The sequence below is a fragment of the Somniosus microcephalus genome, chromosome 10, assembly GCF_052327205.1.
Source record: "Somniosus microcephalus isolate GS21.2 chromosome 10, FLI_Smic_1.0, whole genome shotgun sequence".
In the NCBI taxonomy this organism is placed as follows: domain Eukaryota; kingdom Metazoa; phylum Chordata; class Chondrichthyes; order Squaliformes; family Somniosidae; genus Somniosus; species Somniosus microcephalus.
In genome coordinates this window covers 213,317,840-213,323,839 of record NC_140996.1, presented here as the reverse complement: position 1 = coordinate 213,323,839, position 6,000 = coordinate 213,317,840, and the positions used below count along the sequence as shown (strand labels likewise).

Sequence of the window (6,000 nt, the reverse complement as noted above, 5' to 3'; positions counted from 1 at the left end):
GTCACATAGTTCAGAACTGTCTCCAAAGTGCTTTGTGTGAAATGTGTTCATTTGAAGTTGTAAGTTGCATTTCCACACCCAGCCCGAGTATTTAATCTCTGCTCTTAGTCCACTGCAGCACCGAAGGATGCTGTTTGTTGGCTGCTGATGTAGGCTCATACGGCAGTCATTTTTGCATATAGCAAAATCCCGCAAATAGCAATGAGATGAATTAATTTGATTTTGATGGTGTTGGTGAGGGAGGAATATAGAAACTTGCTCCTCTTCAAATAGTGCTAGGGTTTTTTTTTTAAAGGGGCCGTATGGCCTACTCTCGCTCCTAATTCTTATGTTCTTACACCTGGAGTATCGTGTACAGTTTTGGTCTCCTTACCTAAGAAGGATGTACTGGCCTTAGAGGGAGTGCAACGAAGGTTCACTAAACTGATTCCTGGGATGGGGGGGGTTGTCTTATGAGGAGAGATTGAGTAGACTAGGCCTATATTCTCTAGAATTTAGAAGAATGAGAGGTGATCTCATTAAAACAAATACAATTCTTACTGGGCTTGACAGGGTAGATGCAGGGAGGATGTTGCCCCTGACTGCGGAGTCTAGAGCCAGGCTTCACAGTCTCAGGATAAGGGGTCGGCCATTTAAGAACATAAGAAATAGGAGCAGGAGTAGGCCAATCGTCCCTCCGCCATTTAATAAGATCATGGCTGATCTGATCCTAACCGCCAATCTACTATCACAGAACCATCTCCTGAATCTAACAGAATTAGACACACGAAATAGGAGCAGGATCAGGCTACACGGCCCCTGGGCCCGCTCTGCTACCCACAGGGCCATGTCCGATCCGAACCTAGACTCATGTCCAAATTCCTGCCCGCTCCCCGTAACCCTTAATTCCCTTTACTTCTAGGAAACTGTCTATTTCTGTTTTAAATTTATGTAATGATGTAGCTTCTACAGCTTTTTGGGGCAGCATATTCCATGGACCTACCACCCTCTGAGTGAAGTAGTTCCTCCTCATCTCAGTTTTGAAAGAGCAGCCCCTTATTCTAAGACTATGCCCCCTAGTTCTAGTTTCACCCATCATCGGGAACATCCTCCCCGCATCCACCCGATCCAACCCCTTCACAATCTTATATGTTTCAATAAGATCGCCTCTCATTCTTCTGAACTCCAATGAGTAGAGTCCCAATCTACTCAACCTCTCCTCATATGTCCATCCCCTCATCCCCGGGATTAACCGAGTGAACCTTCTTTGTACTGACTCGAGAGCAAGTATGTCCTTTCTTAAGTATGGACACCAAAACTGTACGCAGTATTCCAGGTGCGGTCTCACCAATACCTTGTACAACTGAAGCAATACCTCCCTATTTTTATATTCTATCCCCCTAGCAATGAAAGCCAACATTCCATTGGCCTTCTTAATCACTTGCTGCACCTGCATACTAACCTTTTGAGTTTCGTGCACCAGGACCCCCAGATCCCTTTGTACTTCAGTACTTTCCAGTTTCTTGCCATTAAGATAATAACTTGCTCTACGATTTTTCCTGCCAAAGTGCATAACCTCACACTTTCCAGTATTGTATTCCATCTGCCAAATCTCTGCCCACTTACTTAGCCTGTCTATGTCCCCTAGCAGGTTTTTTATGTCCTCCTCACTCACTACTTTCCGTCCCATCTTAGTATCATCTGCAAACTTTGATATGTTACACTCAGTCCCCTCCTCCAAATCGTTAATATAGATTGTAAAGAGTTGGGGACCCAGCACTGACCCCTGCGGAACACCACTAGTTACTGATTGCCAGTCTGAGAATGAACCATTTATCCCAACTCTCTGCCTTCTGTTAGATAGCCAATCCTCTATCCATGCCAGAATATTACCCCCAATCCCGTGATTTTTTATCTTAAGCAATAATCTTTTGTGTGGCACCTTGTCAAATGCCTTTTGGAAGTCTAAATACACTACATCCACTGGTTCCCCTTTATCCACCCTGTATGTTACTTCCTCAAAGAACTCCAGCAAATTTGTCAAACATGACTTCCCCTTCATAAAACCATGCTGACTTTGTCCTATTAAATTATGATTATCCAAATGTCCTGTTACTGTCTCCTTAATAATGGACTCCAAAATTTTACCTACCACAGATGTTAGGCTAACCGGTCTATAGTTTCCAGCCTTCTGTCTACTGCCCTTTTTAAATAAGGGTGTTACATTAGCAGTTTTCCAGTCTGCCGGGACCTTTGCTGAGTCCAGGGAGTTTTGGAAAATTATTACCAATGCATCCACAATCCCTACCGCCACTTCCCTCAAGACCCTAGGATGTAAGCCATCAGGTCCAGGTGATTTATCCGCCTTGAGTCCCATTATTTTACCGAGTACCACTTCCTTAGTGATTTTGATCGTGTTTAGCTCCTCCCCCCCCTATAGCCCCCTGTTTGTCCAGTGTTGGGATATTCTTAGTGTCCTCTACTGTAAAGACTGATACAAAATATTCATTCAGTGTTTTTGCCATCTCCATATTTCCCACCATTAATTTCCTGGTCTCATCCTCTAAGGGACCAACATTTACTTTAGCCACCCTTTTTCTTTTTATATAACTATAAAAACTCTTACTATCTGTTTTTATATTTTTTGCTAATTTATTTTCATAATCTATCTTCCCTTTCTTAATCAATCTTTTTGGTTTTTTTGCTGTCTTTTAAAGTTTTCCTAATCCTCTATCCTCCCACTAGATTTGGCTACCTTATATGCCCTTGTTTTTAGTCGAATGCTATCCTTAATTTCTTTACTTAGCCACGGATGGCTGTCTTTTCTTTTACACCCTTTTCTTCTCAGTGGAATATATTTTTTTTGGAAGTTGTAAAATAACTCCTTAAATGTACACCACTGATCATGTATCGTCTTACCCTTTAATCTATTTTCCCAATCCACTCTACTCAATTCCACTCTCATACCTTCATAGTCTCCTTTATTCAAGCTTAGCATGCTTGTTTGAGATCCAACCTTCTCACCCTCTAATTGAATATGGAATTCAACCATGTTATGGTCACTCATTCCAAGGGGATCTGATTTAGGACTGAGATGAGAAATTTCTTCACTCAAAGGGTTGTGAATCTTTGGAATTCTCTACCCCAGAGGGCTGTGGAGGCTCAGTTGGTGAGTATTTTCGAGGCTGAGATCAATAGATTTTTGGACACTAAGGGACCCAAAGGATATGGGGATAGTGTGGGAAGGTGGAGTCGAGGTAGAAGATCAGCCATGATCTTATTGAATGGCGGAGCAGGCTCGAAGGGCCGTATGGCCCACTCCTGCTCCTATTTCTTATGTTCTTATAAACGACGAGAAAGAGGCAGACAGGAACTTAGATTTTCATTCTATGCCCGTGCGTCCCTCAGAGACTCCTCCAAGTGATGTTTAACATGGAGGGTTACTGATTCATCAGTTGAGGTGGGGTTGGGGGAGGGGAAGAGGACGGTAAGTGGGTGGTGGTCAGCAGATTTCTTTATTCATCAGACTTCATGCAGTCGATAGTCAATATTGAGGACTCCCCAAGTCAATCCCGCCTGACTGTTTATCACTGCCTTTACCTCTCTTGGGTCTATCCTGCCAGTGAAACAGGCTGCACCCAGGAATGGTAATGGAGGAGTCTGGGATTTGGGCTGGAAGATAACGATTGTGAGTATAACTGTTGCTTGACTAGTGTGTTGGACAGCTCTCCCAACTTGGGCATCATAGAAACATAGAAGATAGGAGCAGGAGTAGGCCATTCAGCCCCTCGAGCCTGCTCCGCCATTCAATGCGATCATGGCTGATAACCAAGTTCAGTACCCGGTCCCTGCTTTCTCCCCATACCCCTTGATCCCTTTAGCCTTAAGAAATATATCCAACTCCTTCTTGAATATATTTAATGAATTGGCCTCTACTGCCTTCTGTGGTAGAGAATTCCACAGGTTCACCACTCTGTGGGTGAAGAAATTCCTCCTCATTTCTGTCCTAAAAGGCCTACCCTTTATCCTTAGACTGTGACCCCTGGTTCTGGATTCCCCGACCATCGGGAACATCCTCCCTGCATCTAGTCTGGCCAGTCCTGCCAGTATTTTATAAGTTTCAATGAGATCCCTTCTCATTCTTCTAAACTCCAGCGAGTACAAGCCCAATCGACCCAATCTCTCCTCATACGTCATTCCTGCCATCCCAGGTATCAGCCTGGTGAATCTTCTCTGAACTCCTTCCATGGCAAGAATATCCTTCCTCAGATAAGGCGACCAAAACTGTACACAATACTCAAGATGTGGTCTCACCAAAGCCCTGTACAACTGCAGTAAGACATCCTCCCCCCCTGTTGATGAGGAGGACTTTTCAGTGTCGACTGGGCTAAGATTGCTCTTGCCTTATCCTACTTGGTTGCCTGGGTTGTTACTGTTAGATCAGTCTGATTATCTTATTATTGCACCTCATAGCATGGGGTAGTCTGGAAGCATACATGATTATTTTTCCTGGTGCCAGATTTATTAAATTCAATTTCATAATTTGCCATGGTGGAGATGTGAACTCATGACCTCTGCATTGCTAGTCCAACTGGACCATCGTACTTATAACCAACATGTACCAGGAATCAGTGCAACATTGTTAAAAATAAATACCTTTGCCAATTAATCTAAAGAAAATCACTATCCTGACATACTTTCTTAGGCCTGATTTAGCCATTTATAACATAGTTTCACTCTGCGAGTTCATCCGTTCCACATGTTCCTTTTGTTCCATTTCTCATTCCCTCATTTTGGCTTTTCCTACTTCTGTGCTGGTCACTTTCTTCCTGGCAATCTTCCTATTGCCTTAATTTAGTCTGACCTTCCTCCTTTCTCTCTTCCCCTCCCACTGTTCATAGTGCCTGATTCTGAGAGGCGGGACTGAATTAGGCAAAGGGGCATCAGCAAATCCCAGGCTTGAAACATCTGCTAATGGGAGGAGGGCTTCCTATTTTACAGCAATTGTTTAAAATTCATGGAGTTGATTGGCAGACCCTGGTGCACCAGGTCACACATGGATGACATTTGGCCCACAAACCTTATGTTGCGCATATCTGATTTACAGTAAGTAGATTGTTATTTTAACGTTAGCTGTTGGCATCTAGATTGAGTTTGATAACATTGGTTGCCATTGAATTCCTGATTTCTAAATTCTTAATAAAATACTTAATTAGGCTTCGATATTTCATTAAATTATGAGACATTATTATTTCTCATTTTTGCCTCCTTGTTTTCTACTACTCTCCCACAAGTGATGAAATACGATTCCGTGGGGAATAGCAGGCCTCCGTTTCTTGACCCACGTCATCGTTCTTTGCCTGTGAAACGGGGCAGTGAATGTCTTCACAGTATTCACGGCCAACTGTAGCTCCCGCCCCACTGAGGTCATGTAACTCAGAAATTGACCAGGGATCAAACCTAAAACTGTCCTGGTCCGCATGATTCAATAGTGAACCGTACATTACATGTGTACATTGAGCCATTTCAAACATTTTTGTGAATTTTGAGAAATAAGTTCTCGAAATGCAAGCTGCAGAAAATAATCGGTCCTCTGAAGAACTAGCGTTGGCCGGGGGGATGTACTTCTTTCTCTCTTGAGGTGGCATTCTGCATGAGAAGCTTCTTGTGTTTTTTTCCTGGATACGGCAACATTATCACAGAATACAATACAATAGAATAGATCATTTTTCAGTTCTCCCAACATATATAATGAAAATTCTCTTTAAAGAGCTTAAAATGTTCTTCAAATTCTCACGATGAGAAGTGTCAGCGCAGAAAGTCTCCCACTGCCTTGGGACAATTCACTTCATTGGATCCTATAGAATTAACAATAGCACAGTAATCTATTACTGATATTCAAGTGGTGTTAAAGTGTACTTGACCTTCTTTATAATACTAAATATTCTGCATGTTACAACAGGGACTATATCAAGGTGACACATGGTACTGAATGGAGCATAAAATAAATAGCAATGCAAA

General features: G+C 42.6%; 1 protein-coding gene across 1 annotated transcript in view; it reads right to left on the bottom strand.

Annotated features, from left to right (window-relative positions):
• Positions 1-2,416: 2,416 nt before the first annotated feature.
• The window catches only part of LOC147112076 (cohesin subunit SA-2), a 137,645-nt gene continuing 134,061 nt past the window's right edge, over positions 2,417-6,000 (bottom strand). Inside the window, exon 33 of the mRNA XM_085999588.1 lies at positions 2,417-5,837. The gene's annotated coding sequence lies outside the window, so the exon portion shown is untranslated. The remainder of the gene's footprint in view (positions 5,838-6,000) is intronic.